The sequence below is a fragment of the Triticum dicoccoides genome, chromosome 2A (genome assembly GCF_002162155.2).
Source record: "Triticum dicoccoides isolate Atlit2015 ecotype Zavitan chromosome 2A, WEW_v2.0, whole genome shotgun sequence".
Classification (NCBI taxonomy): domain Eukaryota; kingdom Viridiplantae; phylum Streptophyta; class Magnoliopsida; order Poales; family Poaceae; genus Triticum; species Triticum dicoccoides.
The window spans coordinates 214159725-214177132 of record NC_041382.1 but is presented as its reverse complement, the minus strand read 5'-3'; positions in this window follow the sequence as shown (position 1 = coordinate 214177132).

Genomic DNA, 17408 nt, shown 5'->3' with positions numbered 1-17408 from the left:
ATCACGTGACATTTTCCCGAAGGGACAGACACAGGATCGAAGAAGGACACATGCCGGCCTGCCTAAGTGTTCCGGAGCAGTAGCAAGCTACCAGGGCTCAGTGAAAGCACTAGGAGACATTTCCCGGTAAGGGAGGCTACTAAGAATAAACAACTAGATAGTCAGATCCCACACATAGCAATACACATTACACGTACGCATAACATGCAAGTATGTGCTGTACAACATGGCATCACAGCATAACTCAACAACTCATATAGATAAAGGCTCAGAAGAGCCGTCATAGCAATTATTGCAAACAGGGGGTCACATGACCCAACAGTCAGAGCAATCAAGCAACAAGCGGAAGCATTACATGTCTGGGTACAGACATCTACAAAAGAAAAGGGCTGAAGAGCCTGACTATCTACAACATCCGATCAAGATCGTAGCTGAGGTACTAGCTACTAGTCGAAGTCCACGAGATCACTAGTAAGACCGAAGTCTCCGCTGCAAAAACATAAATAAAGCAACATGAGTACAAAGGTACTCAGCAAGACTTACATCAGATCCTATCATACATGCATTTGCATCAAGAGGGTAATGTGGGGTTTAGTTGCAGCAAGCCAGCTTTGACTCTGTGGCTATCCTGTTCTACGACTACCAGAAACTCTGGAGGTGAAACAACGTACACGAGTCCACTAATCACCACACAATACACTACTATGGACTCATCCCCGTCTCCCTACGAGAAGGCCATCCATAGCACTCACACTTGTCTTGAGCATTTTAGGGTATCCACTTCAAGTTGTCTATGTACCATGTAAGCATCCAAGAAGTCCATAACCGCGGACCCGGCTATTCGAATAGATCATGTTAACCCTGCAGGGGTGTACTTCTTCACACACGCTCTCGCCACTTACCGCCATGTACACGTCATGTATCTCGGCAACCTTCAAGCGGAAGCCTGGCGAGGGTGTCGGCCACGACCTGACTAACCACACAAGACTCTAGCCCAGGTTTATCACCTATTCGGGTTCCATCCGCAAGGAGATCCGGCCGGGGTGTCTCTCACGGCCCCAAACGATGTGTGCAGGGTTCCCGAGCCCACCATCCGGGTGCCACTCGGTACACCGGGCCACGTGTGCCTAGTCTGTCCCAAGCCCACCCTGCCGGGTGCCACTTGGTAGAAAAATAGCACTACCTACAAACACCAGAAACTAGTTGCGACTCCTGGACAGAGACCAAGTTGGTTAATAAGTCGAGAGAGTCAATTAAGGATCCCAATGTGTGGTAGTATCGAGTCATTGGACAACATACATAGAACTCAGTGCTTAAGGACGGTTCCAGTGAGACAACCCACCATGTACTCCTACATGGCCTCTCACCGCTACCTTTACCAAATCGTGTTCACACACTTCACTCTCAGCATCAGAACATATCGTAACACTCCAATTCATTCCCAATGAATCAGACCTGACACAACTCTAAGCAATAGCAGGCATAGCATGGTAGGAACACATCAGTGGCTTCAATCAACTCCTACACATGCTAGTGGGTTTCAACTATTTACTGTGGCAATGACAGGTCATGCAGAGGAATGGGTTCAACTACCGCAGCACAAAGTAGCAGATGAATCGTTGTTGTCCTAATGCAATAACTGAGAGCAGGAGCGAGAGAGTAAGGTTTTATCGAAATGAACAAGGGGGTTTGCTTGCCTGGTAAAACAACAAGGAAGGCACTGCTTCACGTACAGGTACTCTGGAACGTCTCCGGAGCAGGACCTATCGAGAAGGAACGGTGCCGGCAATCAAAACACAATCATATGCAACAACATGATGCATGAACATGGCATGTAGATGTGATGCTGTTGAGCTAATGCAACTAGTAAACATTTGGTTTGAAGTCCATTTGAACCAAAGGTTCAAATGCATTTCTAAATTAAGTCTCTTATATATGCCCTAATGTGTTTTCCCATATTCAGCATGTATAAGTTGGTTTTTCATGCATGAAACTAGTACAGATGGAAAGGTTGCATTTTTCTGATAATTTTTCATATATAAATTATTTAAATCTGAGCTACGGTTGAATTGTTATGAATTTTTGAAGTTTAAATCAATTTCTGGAATTTTCCTGATTTAATTAAATCCAGAATTTATATACTGCGCCAGCATGACGTCAGCACGACGTCAGCGGTCAACTGGGCTGGTCCGGGTCAAACCTGACGTGTGGGACCCACACGTCAGTGACAGGGGGGTTAACAGGGGTTAATTTAATTTAACTAAAAGGTTAGGGGGGTCGGGCCCACTGGTCAGTGTCAGGATTAATTAACAGAGTTAATTAAATTAAAACTAATCCTAAAATAGAATTAGTCAGGGCCAGGCCCACATGTCATTGACCCAGGGGAGGTCAAACCCCCTGGTCAACCGGGGCTAAAGCGCCGGCGTTTAGCCGCCGGCGATAGCAAACGCGGCGGAGGGGCTCGGGATCGCCGTTCCGGCGACCATTCGGGCGGCGGAGACCACCCACGCGAAGCCCGCGCTCACGCGCATCCAGTGGAGCACGCGGAAGGCTGCGGGGGCGGCGGAGCTCGCCGGAGCGAAGCTCGGGGCGGCTGCCGGAGTTCGGGCGCGAGCGGGATCAGGCTGCAGGGCATGGCAGGGGCTGCGGGCGGAGGCGTTGGCCTTCTAGGAGGCTACTGAGCGCGGTGGCCGGTGCAGGCACGGGCTGCGGTGGCTCTGGCCACGACGGCGAGGAGCTGCGGCGGTGATGGCTTCGGCCATGGTGGTAGCGACGGCTACGACACGGGAACGGGGGGGAAGAAGAGAGGGGAAGCAGGGAGATGCTCACGGCGATCACGCAGAGCAGCACAGCGGGGTCGGGGAAGGCCTGGTGACGGCGAATCGACGGCGGCGGACGGCGGAGCCCGAGGAGGAAGACGATGGCGATGGTGGCTCCTCGGGGCACTCCGGCTTGCTTGGCTCGGCGAGGAGGTAGCTGGCGACGAAGCGGAGCTCCTGGGCACGACGGGGAGGCGAGGGGGAGGCGGTGGCTATGGCAACGGCGAGCGATGGCGGCGGCTGCGCTTGGGTGCGCTCGGGGAAGAGAGAACCAGGGAGGAGGGAGAGCGAGAGGGAGGGGAAAAAGACCGGGGCGGCTGCGTGGCGACGTGCGGTCCATCCAGAGCGGCGAGGGGAGGACAGGCAGGCAGGGAGGGAGGAGGCGTGGCGCGGTGGCACGCGCGCGCGCCGGCCACACTCCGTTCCCCTGTCGGGAAGGAAGACGACAGAGGAGGGGGGGGGCCAGGCGGGCTGGGCCGCCTCCTGGCTGGCCGGCCTGCTGCGGCTGGGCTGCGCAGGGGAGGGGAGGCCCAGGTAAGCCCCTCCTTCTTTTATTTTTGTTTTCTAATTTTTCTGACATTTGTTTTGATTTAATAAATATATTAAATCATTTAATTTCCTTATGCCAATTTTTGCAGGAGCTAGATATATTATTCCAGAGCTCTTTTATAATTGGCATAAGTTTTGGACCATATTTCATATATATAGAAATATATTTCCAATGCAAATATTTATCGAATTAATCCAAATGGCCAAAATAATTATCCATGAGCTCCTAAAAATATAGTTTTGATTTTTATCTCTATCCAATATTTTTAGAGGGCATCATGAGCATTTTCTTGGACCCTTTTGGAGAAATTTTTATTTAGGTCATTTTCAAAAATGATTCTGAGGGTTCCACCAATCCTCATTTCAATTTAAATGAAATTTAAACATGATGCACAATTAGCTAGCTAGTCTAAGTCATACCAGACTAGGGATGTGACAGGCTTCCACTGTCGCGTCTTCCCCGGCTCCGCATAGTCCCCTTCCTAGGCCTCGCCGTCGTCCACCGCCGTGGTGCTCTCCGTGCGGCGTGGTCAACGTGGTCAAGGAACGACTTCCATCGGAAGAGTACTGTACGTGGAGAGGCTGACAGCTGGGTCCACGGCCACAACCCAGTTTTTTTGTGATTTGCCAAGTAAGTCGCTTTGTCAGGCCTGTTGGGCTACAAATCTTTCAAGACGAGGAGAGCTTTCATTCGGCTGGCCGAGAAAATGGCCCATTAGTAATGAGAAATGGGCTGTACATTTTTAAATCACATCAAACCGGCAATTAGTTTCAAATATCTTTTTTTTCATTTCAAGATTTTAAATTACATTAATTTTTATGCGTGGAGAATTTGTTGGATTTTATATTGATATACATTTATTTTTAAAATCAGTTTGAATGTGAGTCAAAATTTCAGGATTAAAAATAGTTCGGACCGCACCGAAATATGCAAAATTTCATATAATTTTTTAACCGTGGCCACAATATGGACTGTAATGCTAACAAAAAGAATACGGGCTCCAAAAAACCCTTAAGAATTATGAAATGGGCTGTAAATTATTAGAAATAATGGCAGATGGGTTGTATGCTGTTTTCCACAGATTTGAGGCTTTCCTAAAAAAAGGTTGACGCACAAGCACTGACTATTGGATGTCCATCCAACGGCCGTCGTGCTTCTTCAATCTCTGCTCTTCCTGCTCCAGCCGCTCAAACAAGCGCCGGCAGGACTACCTGCTCCCTCCTCCCCGCAGCTGGCTGTGCTGCCGTGCAGGCCTCATCGCCCCACCGTACTCCCATCGCTGACCTAGCCATCCCTCTACTCACCCACACCTATTGTTATTCTCCGGCGGCGGCAGACGAACCAGCAACCCTCGTAGAGTCATACTCCCCTCCGCGTGGGAAACAACTGCCGAGTCTTCCCTGCCTCTGTGTCATCCCCTTCCTAGGCCTCGCCGTCGTCCACCGCCGTGGCGCTCTCGGCGCGGCGTGGTCAATGTGGTCAATGACCGACTTCCATCGGAAGAGTACTATGCGAGGAGACGCTGACAACTGGGTCCACGGCCGCAGCAAGGAAGTGCCTCCTTATTACGTGCAAAATAATTATTCCTCCACCTGACAGCGGGGACCCACTGGACGGGCCATCGTATTTCACGAAAAAAACGTTTCCCCCCTGACTGCTGGGACCCACCAGCTACACCTTCACACGCAAGGAAGTGCATCCGGGCAAAAAAAACAAAATGATTCGCCCCCCTGACTGCTGGGACCCACCAGCTACATCTTCGCACGCAAGGAAGTGCCTGACAGTCGGGACCCACCTGGTCGAAGCGTACGTAGCGTTGTCATTCTGGTGGCGAACGTGTATGTACATATATACTGGTGGATGTAGAGGCGCGCACGTGTCGTAGTAGAGGTGCACATGTAGCATGTACACGTACGTACAGCGGCCAGGGTGCAAGAAAGAAAATACGGGCGAGGTCTCGAACGCCTACTCGTGCATACGTATGGCCAGGAATCGTGTACATGGCTGGGTCGGAACGGAGAAACAGCGTCGTCGTCGTGTTCATGGGGAGGCAACGAAATGCTCGTGTTCATGGGGAGGCAACAGAATGCGGCGTGTTCAACGGGAGGCAACGGAACGCGTGGGAGCCAACCAGCTAGGTCAGAACGGAATGCGTGGTCGTGTTCATCGGGAGGGCTTGGACGGAATAGGCGATGTAAACGAGGCCTGGCGTACCGTAAAACGGAGGAAACGACCTTGTGTTCGACCGGCCACGTTCGAAACAGGATCCAGTTCATCGAGAGGGGTCTGGCGTACCACAAAACGGAGGAAACGGACCTCCTATGGTCGAAACGGGGGTCCTGTTAATCGGGAGTGGTGTGGCGTACCGCAAAACGGACGAAATGGTCCTCCTACGATCGAAACAGGGGTCCTGTTCATTGGGAGGGGTGTGGCGTACCGCAAAACGGGACTCCATGGGATACTGTTCATCTCCACCGTCGACCTCCTCCAGCCACCACGGGCTCCTGTTCATCCAGCCTCCACCGCGCGCTACTCCACCGGCTACTGTTCAACCACCCCTCCATCGCCTACTGTTCATCCAACCCTCCACACCATGGGGTCCTGTTCAACCACCCCTCCACGGGCACCCCTCCACCGCCTACTGTTTATCCAGCCCTCCACACCACGGGGTCCTGTTCAATCACCCCTACACGGGCACCCCTCCACCGTCTACTGTTCATCCAGCCCTCCACCACACCACGGGGTCCTGTTCATCCAGAGGCAACACTACCGCTCACTGTTCATCCACCCCCCGCAACGCTCACTGTTCATCCCAGAGGTAGCATCGATCGGCTTCAGTTAGCAGCAGTAGCGAAGGAATTGCTCAATCGGGTTCAGTTAACAGCCATCGATCAATCGCTCGGGTTCAGTAACGCGTAGCCTGCAGTGCAATCGCTCGGGTTCAGTTAGAGCCCAATGACTCGCTCGGGTTCAGTTAGAGCCAACGCCTCACACACACGCGCGTACGTGTATGAGAGAAACGTGCATCGCTCGTCCCCCGACCTCCCACCGTAACCGGGAACTCCCCGAAATTTTCCTCGCCCTCGCTTCTACCATGATTTTTTCCGTCATGGACGGCCCAAAGAATGTCATGCAGCTGCGTCTCTGGCCTGCCCAGGATGAAAAGCCCATTTTCTGTCATGATTTTTTGTCATAGAAGTAGGACCCCACCACATCTATGATGATACCGGGTTTTGTCACAATTATCATCATAGAAGTGTCATATGTATGACAGAAAAAAATTTAGTTCGGCCCATAATGTCACGGATGTGTCTTTTTTTGTAGTGCACTCACTGTCTTGTAAATACAGGCTTCTCCAAAAGTCTGTATAAACCCATATGCTTTGATCACACTATCAAAGCGTATATTACAACTTCGCGTTGCTTGCACCGGTCCATAAATGGATCACCAGAGCTTGCACACTTTGTTAGCACCTTTAGGATCGACAAAACCTTCTGGTTGCATCATATACAACTCATGTTGGGGATATAACTACCAGGTATGACCCGCCCAGAAGGGGTCGGGTCAATCTTAATGGCGGGTTACTAAAAGTTTAGTGAATATACAAGGCGATGGTTTAGTATAAGACTTGTAGTAGGCCCAAGCCCAGAGGTGGCATTAGGCCCCTGATTATAAACCGCCATAAGTAAGAAAGGCTTGTAAAGAAAGGCATGTAAAGGAAGTCACCGAGCCGGACACGTTATATGAGCCGGCCGGGACTCTGTAGGCCGGCAGGCGTCAACCCGTGTATATAAGGGGACGACCCGGTGGCGGCTTAGGGGAAGAAACAAGAGATCGAGAAGCCAAGCTAGCATATTTTGCTCCTTGGTCATCGAAACTTAACAATACCACATCAACTGGACTAGGCTTTACCTTCACCGCAAGGGGCCGAACCAATATAAACCTTTCGTGTCCTTTGTCCCGATTAACCCCTTTAAGCTTCCTAGTTGCAATGGCTCTACGACTAAGTTCTTTCACTAGGACATCTGCCGTGACAATTCCACGATAGTTAGCGCCCACCATGGGGCCAGCGGACGGTGGATTTGAGTTCTTGATGGGCAACTTCGAAGGGCTTAAAGGATATGCTGTGGGCCGGATGACCAAGAGTCGTCACGGCAAGCTCTACATCAACGATGAAGGCTGGGGCCCCGACGCCGGCTCAATTGAGTACGGATACCGAGTCCTATCGTGGAATTGTCACGACAGATGTCCTAGTGAAAGGACTTAGTCGTAGGGCCATCGCAACTAGGAAGCTTAAAGGGGTTAATCGGGACAAAGGACACGAGAGGTTTATACTCGTTCGGCCCCTTACGGTGAAGGTAAGGCCTAGTCCAGTTGATGTTGTATTGCTAGGTTTCGATGACCAAGGAGCGAATCCGCTAGCTTGGCTGTTGATCTGTTGATTCTTGTCCTCAGTCGCCACCGGGTCGTCCCCTTATATACATGGGTTGACGCCTGGCAGCCTACAGAGTCCCGTCCGGCTCATATAACGTGTCTGGCTCGGTGACTTCTATTACATGCCTTTCTTTACAACTCTTACTTTACACATGGCGGTTTATAATTACAGGCCTTAATCCACCTCTGGGCTTGGGCCTACTACAAGCCCTATAACAAACCATCGCCTTGCATGTTTACTGGGCTTCTTTTTGTAACCCGCCATTGGAGTTGACCCGGCCCCTCCTGGGTGGGTCATACCTAGTAGCTATATCCCCAACATTAGCCCCAGGTTGACTTGAACTTTGTTCTTTGTCAATCTTCAACACTTAGGCGAAATCCATCTTCCTCTGTCTGTAAAAACTCTGTAACCCGCCATGACGTCATCTTCCGAAAACATGAAAGCATGCTATGACGTCATCTTCAATGGATCTTTATCTTTTGATGTCTTCTGAGAATCGAGGCTTCCGTTTAGCTGGATAATCATTATTTTGGTCTTCCTCAATTTCCGTGCCTGCCTGTTCACTTATCCCCTTATAAATAGGCTTGGTCGGTCCTTCCTCTTTCTTCGTCTTCCTTCCATCTTCTCGCCACCTCTCTGCCTCTCGAGCTCCGCCGTCGCCATAGCGCTCACGGTCGCCCTCAACGTCGGCCGCTGCATCACCTTGAGCTCGTCCAGAGAACCGCGGTGACCCTTCGCAGTAGATCTGCATTCATAAGTTCCTACCTTTCCGCGCCCTTAGATCTATATTAGGGTTGCGAGTTCGTCGGTGTTCTTCGCCGTTCATCACAGACCTTCTTGTAGTTTCTTCTCTGTACCCTCTTTTGATCTAGAAGAAATGTAGAACTTACGCGGTAGTGGTTTTATACCCATTTTAGATGCTAGTAGATCCCTTTCCTTTGTATAGATACCTTCTTAGAGCTGATGAACTCCTTCGTGCTCATTTTTTAGGTCTAAATTTATTTTTCTTTTCTGACCCATTTTGATCCAGAATAATAGCAATAGCTTGGGAAACTTGTTTGTCTCAACACTTAGCCAATTCTATTTCTGGCTTCCTTCGAATGTCTTTAGTCATTGCGGCTTATCCCGTTGGCTCACTTTTCCTTTATATGCCATTAGCCCTTACTTAAGCCGCCATTACTCATTTGTACCATTATCATTTAACTTTTAATTTCACCATTGAATTGAACCGGCACATTACTTTCTTTTTAGTTTGTCTTTTGATCATCATGCCATCAAAAGCACCAACTATCTGCAACTGGGTCCCTTCCACAGTTACTGAGGATACCTTGAAGGAATTTGTCACCATAGGATTTTTGCCAGAGAAAAATGTTATGTCTTATCGTCCACCTGACCCGGACGAAGAACGGCCTCCGCCCAAATACGGCGAAGTTATCATTTTCACTGATCACATGAACCGGGTCTTCTCACCACCCGGCTCAAAGTTCTTCCGAGACGTTCTGCATTTTTTCAAGCTTCGCCCACAAGACATTGGACCCAACTCTATCTCCAACATCTGCAATTTTCAAGTTCTTTGTGAGGTATATCTTCAACAAGAACCGACCGTGGAACTCTTCAGAGAATACTTTTGTCTGAACCGCCAAAATGAATGCACCAATGGCCTTAGTTTGGATCTTGGTGGAATCTCAATTCAGCGCCGACAGGGCGTCGTCTTTCCCTTAATAGTCTTACCGAGCCATCCCAAAGATTGGAATCAGACCTGGTTCTACTGCCAAGATATGTCACCAGCTAATGAAAAACCACTGTCGGGTTATCGCGTGGAGCGTCTGGATTCCAAGTTTGTGCTCCCTGATAAGCTTACCACTGCTGAATGCAAGAATCTTATTCCATCTATTAAAAGGATTCAAGCTTTACTGGGGAACAACTTAACTTGAGTTGACCTGACCCGTTGCTGGGTCGCATGGCGGGTCATCCCTCTAAGCCGCCGATCCAAGTTAATGTATGAGTATGGCAGAGGCCCAAATGACTCTCTGCGTTATAGCTCTTTTCAATTGACTGAAGAAGACGTTGTTGCAATGTCAACCATCCTTGTGAATGGCAAATACGAGGACTGCAGTAAGGTTGGGTTAAACCCCTTCTACAAACTTAACCCGACACCAGAGGTGAAAACTCCTGACCTCTTCCTCTTTTTGTGTTTTCCTCGGTAGTTTAAGTATTTGCATGACCTTTTAACCCATTTATTTGTTTACAGGCCAAATCTGACTTCTGGAAGGCCAAGTATGATCATGAAGCTACCAAGAAGGCTAGAGCCGCTGCCATAGTCGCCAGAAAAATGACCCGGAAGCCCAAGAAGAAGACTGCATCTGACTTATTCCACCTGGATGATGCTTCTGAGTCGGAGGTATCCCTTGACTCCCTTGGCCAGTTTTTTAACTATCTTATTGACACTGACTATTGCCAGGATGACACGGGGGCCAGCCAGGCCGTTGAAGAAGAGGTAACTATTTCCTCCGACTCAGCCCCTTTGCCAAGACAGAAACTTCGACTGGTAACCCGGAAAGTAAAGTTTTCGCACCCTTTGGCTTATCTAGACCCTCATTTTCTTTTGAAAAAGCAGCAACATGAGAGCCGCCGTCAGGCCCGGACTAATGACGACTATGAATCGCCTTCCGATTTACAACAAACTCCTCGAAAACGCCAGAATGAGGTTTCTTTCATCTTTGTCTTTTGCTTCCATTAATGGATCTATTCCCTTGCATCACTAACTTTATTTTACCTTTGCAGGAGGTTTCTCGCTCTTTTGGCGACTCGTCGCAAACTCAATTTCTGGCTTTCAAGACTGCCCCTAGGTAAGAACAATCATCTTTCTTCTGCATCTTTTAAAAACTGCATTATTACACTAACTGACTCATAAAATCTTTCTTAGTGGTCAAGCCAAATCCAAGAAGGCCAAGGTGATTAAGCCGATAGAAGACCCCGAAAGTTCCTGCAACTGTGCCGGCCATGCCAACTCCCTCTCAAACTGAAGCACCGGAAGACCCGGCTGTTCATACTCAATTGGACCCTCCTAAGTTTTCAGCCGATGAGGCCACCCTTAATCCGACCATTACTGAACCATCTAGCTCAGCTAACCCGCCAACAACTTCTGATACTGACGTTTTGATTACTGGTAGCCGGTTTGTTGAACCAGGGACCCCCACTGTATTAGCCCGGCATACTACTAAGCAAGAGGCTTTAGAGAAGCAGAAAGTGCGGTTTGATATCTCCCATTACGCTCACCTCAATGTCAATGATGTACTATCCGGCTATCTCAGTCTGTGCACTCCAGCCGTGACTCGGAAATCGAGATGGTCAAACAATTGTAGCTAAAAGATGAGGTATGTTCTCCGGTTTACCTATACTCTGCCAGCCCCCAAGTCTTCAGATGATGAACTTGAATGATCTGTAGACTTTATGATATAAGTTGATACTTTGCCTCTAAGTTTTTCGAAAGTCCAGTAGAGTAGCATAAACTTCACCTGTAGTCCCCAAGGGCCGGCTCAATTTATCATAAATGAACTGGTACTTAATTGCATAACTGTCTTTTACTAGTCCCAATAAGTATTGTGATCCGGCTCAATCTTTGAAAAACTTTCTGAATATCATTCATTAGCCCCCAAGTGCCAACCGTTGTTACTTTGTAAAACCCTTGGGACTTGAAACATATAAAAGTCATAAACAATTGCTTTGCCAGACATTAGCCCCCAAGTGTCAAGTGGTATTGCAGTGCAAAGTACTTGAGACTTGAACCCTTATAACTTTTAGTTTATGTCTTGACACACCTGTGAATGTTTTGTAGAACGCCCTATCTGAATTGGGCTCTCAATTGACGGATGCCAAGACCTAGCTGGCGGAGCAGGAGACAGAGATAAAGACCACTGACTCTAAACTCCAATTGAGCCTCTCTGAATCTGAGAAATTGAAGACCGGCTTAGCTGCAAAAAAGAAATCCTGGGCCGAAGAAAAGACGCTGCTGATACAACGCGCTAGGACAGCTGAGGCGACTCTTGTGGAGGCTACTACAGAGCTCACCGGTTTAAAAAACCGGGTGTCTCGAATGGTCTCCGCCATCTTCGGTGAGTTATTTGCATAAGTCCCTTATACTCTATTTGTACCAAGAATGTAAACCGCCTGCTTAACTTCTGTTAAAATACTTACAAGTTCGCGGAGTAACAACCTGAGCCAGGATAGTGTGACAAAGCTGAAGGTGGTTTATACCTTGGTGGAACAACTATATACGAGAGCTCAACGGGCGCTTGCTGCTATCTCTCCTGCCAACCAAGGACCCAATCGCCTAAGTGATGTTTTGAAGAAGTTATCGATCTTACCCGCCAGGTTTCAAGAGGTCAAACGATCCTGTGCCAGAGCTGGAGCCCTGACTGCCCTGAGCCGCTCCAAAGCCTGGGTGCCGGATTTAGACCCGGTGGACGTGGCTAAGGGGTACCCTACCATGAAGGAAGACGGGACTCCATTTGAGCAAGATGACTTTATTGCCCGCGTGAGGGGAGTTCGTCCTCAAGCTATCATTCTTGGAGAGGAGACCAACATCGACAAATATCAGTCGGGTTTTGATATGGAGAATAAGAAGATGGCGACTCCCTCTTATAAAGTGATGGATCTTATCCCGCCAGTTCGTCAACACACTTTTGCCTCGGAAATTGTCCCGGCCGGCCTAATTGACGATGAGGCCGAGTTCATTGCTCTGAATGGCTTTGACTAGTCCAATCCCAGCTTTCGACCAGTGGAGGGAGGTGAGCCGGCCAGGGGGGAGTCATAACCATCTGAACAATCCATCTTTTAGCTTAAGACCTGCTTAGGAGAGAAAAAACAGTCTAACCTTTTGGGCTCTCAATGCCTTGTGATAGGTTAGTTTGAAAAGTGCATATTTTGCCTATGCCATCGTGCATAAGATGTTGCATATGAATCTTTACCCATGATGCCAATATATATGTTACATCTATGGTTACATCTGTAATGTTTTAACTCTGTTCCTGTAAAAGATGAAAAAATTGTCCTGGCGGTCTAGCACCGGACGGGTCAAAAACACCCGATATATGACTATGAAATTATCATAGTGGAAAAATAGAACCAGATGTAAGATAAACATGGTTAAAAAAACCTTTGATTAATGAAAAAACACGGAGAAACTCATTCATGAATGACATTGTCGGTTTACATGACCCGGATGATGAGGTTGATAACCCAATCTTTTGTAGAAGTCAATACTTCCATATGTCTGATGACTGTTATGCCTTGGCAACTCATTGTCAAATAACTGAGACGGTTTAATTTGAAACCATACTAACAGTGAAATTTGAGATGATAAAAAACACTAGGCTTCACACAATGTAAATCAAAATATTTAAATAAAAACTGGAGGCTTCTGATTCGAATACGATCAGTAAACCGGACCAAAGGGGTTAAGCTAAGATTCGAATACGACCATATAGCCCCCAGTGGCTTTGGCGTTGCGCCGATCAAGAGGGTACCAACATCTATGTTCTCTTTGGTTCGAATACGACCTATGTTTGAACAGGAAGCCCCCAAATGACCTTGAGAGGTTTTTAACGACCCTGATTCGAATATGATCCAAGTCGGACCCAAAGGGGGTTAAGCTATGATTCGGATACGATCAAGAAGCCCCCTAGTGAGTTTGGCTTTGAGCCGATCAAGAGGGTTACGACAGCTATGTTCTCTTTGGTTCAAATACGACCTATGTTTGAACAGGAAGCCCCCAAGTGACCATGAGGTTTACAGCTAGATTCGAATACGATCATGAGCCGGACAAAAAGGGTTAAGCTAGATTCGGATACGATCAGCCCCCTTTTGGTCATTTTAAATAATGAAAATAATAAAGATAGATGATCATTGAGAAGGAAAAGGACAGAGGTCTTGCTTTATTACTTTAGCATAATATATACAACGTCAAAGTATGTACATGACGAGAGCCGGTGGCTTAAGTATAGTATGGCCGAAGCTGAGCAATGTTCCACGGCCGCCGTGTCTCCTCCTCCGACTTACGTGAGTCTTTGTGTTCTCGAACGTCAATGAGGTAATATGACCCATTGTTTAAGTTCTTGCTGACCACAAAGGGTCCTTCCGAAGGCGGGGATAGTTTGTGTGCATCAGACAGATCCTGGATGAGCCGGAGTACCAGGTCACCTTCTTGAAAGGTCCTGGACTTAACCCGGCGGCTATGATAACAACGCAGGTCCTGTTGATAAATTGCTGATCGAGCTGCCGCCAAATCTCTCTCCTCATCTAACAAGTCAAGTGCATCCTGTCGGTCTTGTTCATTATCCGCTTCAACGTAAGCCGCCACGTGAGGTGAGTCATGATGGATGTCACTAGGCAGCACTGCTTCTACTCCATAAACCATGAAGAAAGGTGTATAACCTGTAGACCTGTTAGGAGTGGTATTGATACTCCACAACACCAAGGGTAATTCCTCTACCCAACAACCCGGCGTCCGTTGTAAGGGAACCATAAGCCGGGGCAATGGACCTTTTAAGATTTATTGATTTGCTCTATCAACTTGACCATTAGATTGGGGGTGAGCTACTAAAGAAACATCAAGCCGGATATGCTCACGTTGACAAAACTCCTCCATAGCACCTTGGGACAAATTAGTGCCATTGTCAGTTATAATGTTGTGTGGAAAACCAAAGCAGAAAATCACCTTTTTCATGAACTGAACCGCCGTAGCTGCATCACACTTGCTCTGCCTCAACCCATTTTGTGAATTTGTCAACTGCCACCAAAAGATGTGTGTTTTTATATTTGGACATTTTGAAAGGTCCAACCATGTCAAGCCCCTAGATTGCAAACAGCCAAGTGATTGTAATCATCTGCAACTCTTGAGCCGGCACGTGCGCTGGTCGTGCAAATTTTTGACATCCATCACACCTACTGACCAACTCCTCCACATCAGCATGAGCCGTTAGCCAGTAAAAACCATGATGAAAAGCTTTAGCCACAAGAGACTTTGACCCGACATGATGACCACAATCCCCTTCATGGATCTCATGAAGAATTTCTTGACCTTCTTCAGGAGAAACACAACGTTGAAATGCTCCAGTGACGCTGCGATGATACAACTCACCGTCAGAAATTGTCATTGACTTGGACCACCGGGTTATCTATCGGTCCAGGGTCTCGTCCTCTGGCAACTCGCCCTGGGTCATGTAAGCCAAGAACGGTACTATCCAATATGGAATGACATGAAGAGCCGCCACCAACTGTGCCTCCAGGCCAGGAATGGCCAAATCTTCCTCTGTAGGCAACTTAACAGACGGGTTATGTAAAACATCCAAAAAGGTGTTAGGTGGCACCGACTTACGTTGAGATCCCAACTGGCTTAAGGCATCAGATACTTCATTCTTTCCGCGGTCAATGTGTTCCACTTGATAACCTTTAAAATGCCCCACAATAGCGTCGACCTTGCGGTGATAAGCCGCCATGAAAGGATCCTTGGAATCCCACTTACCTGACACCTGCTGAGCCACCAAATCTGAGTCGCCAAGGTATCGTACCTGTCCCAGACTCATCTCTTTAGCCATTCGAAGTCCATGGAGCAAGGCTTCATATTCTGCTGCGTTGTTAGTACAAGGAAACATCAATCGCAACACATAACAAAACTTGTCACCTTTAGGAGAAGTGAAAACAACTCCAGCCCCCGAGCCTTCCAATTGTCTGGACCCATCAAAATGAACTGTCCAATATGTGTTATCTGGTTTCTCCTCTGGCATCTGCAACTCTGTCCAGTCATTAATGAAGTCAACCAGCGCTTGAGATTTGATTGCAGTACGTGGCACATACTTCAAACCATGAGACCCAAGTTCAATAGCCCACTTGGCGACTCGTCCTATGGATTATCTATTTTGAATAATGTCTCCTAGAGGAGCAGAGCTAACCACAGTGATTGGGTGACCCTGAAAGTAACGCTTGAGCTTCCGGCTTGCCATGAACACCCCATAAACAAGCTTCTGCCAATGCGGATATCTTTGTTTAGATTCAATGAGCACCTCACTGACATAGTAAACCGGCCATTGGACCGGATGTTCCTTGCGAGCCTCCTTGCGCTCCACAACAATAGCCACACTAACAACACGTGAGTTAGCAGCCACATACAACAACAATGGCTCTTTCTCAACCGGAGCAGCAAGAATCGGCGGCTCAGCGAGCTGTTTCTTCTGATTCTCAAAAGCAAAGTTAGCAGCGTCACTCCAGACAAAGTCATCTGCCTTCTTCATCATTTGATACAAAGGCATCGCCTTCTCCCCTAACCGGCTTATGAACTGGCTTAAGGCTGCAACGTGACCCGCCAACCGCTGAACATCATTGATGCACACCGGTTTAGCCAGATATGTAATTGCCTTAATTTTCTTCGGGTTAGCCTCAATACCTCTGTTAGACACCAAAAAACCCAAGAGTTTGCCAGCTGGGACTGCAAAAACACAATTGGCCGGGTTAAGCATCATCTTGTAGACCCGGAGGTTATCAAAGGTCTCCTTCAGATCAGTTACCAAGGTTTCCTTCTCTATGGATTTCACCACTATATCATCCACATAAGCATGAACATTCTGCCCAATCTGATTGTGAAGGAAATTTTGCACACATCGTTGATAAGTCGCCTGGGCACTTTTAAGCCCAAAAGGCATAGACACATAGCAGAAGGCTCCAAACGGAGTGATGAAAGCTGTCTTCTCCTAGTCCTGAACTACCATCTTGATCTGATGATAACCCGAATAGGCATCCAAAAAACTCAAACGCTCGCAACCCGCCGTAGCATCAATGATCTGATCAATACAAGGGGGAGCAAAAGGGTCAGCTGGACAAGCCTTGTTTAAATCGGTGTAATCCACACACATACGCCAGGTGCCGTTCTTTTTTAGTACAAGCACCGGGTTAGCCAACCACTCTGGGTGAAAAACATCAACAATGAACCCGGCCGCCAAGAGCCGGGCCACCTCTTCTCCAATTGCCTTGCGCCTTTCCTCGTTAAACCGTCAAAGAAACTGCCTGGCCGGTTTAAAGTTCGGATCAATATTGAGAGTGTGCTCAGCGAGTTCTCTCGGGACACCCAGCATGTCAGAAGGCTTCCATGCAAAGATGCCCCGGTTCTCATAGATGAACTCGATGAGCACGCTTTTCTACTTTGGATCTAAGTTAGCACTAACAATGAACTGTTTGGATGAGTCGCCAGGCACAAAATCAACCATCTTGGTGTCATCAGCTGATTTGAATTTCAACACCGGTTCATGCTCCGCAGTTGGCTCTTTCAAAGACGTCATGTCTGCCGGGTCAACATTATCTTTATAAAACTTTAATTCCTCTGTTGCCCAAACGGACTCAGCATAAGCAGCATCACCTTCTTCACATTCCAGGGCTATTTTCTGGCTTCCATGTACTGTGATGGTGCCTTTATAACCTGGCATCTTGAGCTACAGATATACATAACACGACCAGGCCATGAACTTGGCAGAGGCCGGCCGTCCAAACAGGGCATGATATGGGCTTTTGATCTTAACCACTTCAAAAGTTAACTTCTCAACCCTATAATCGT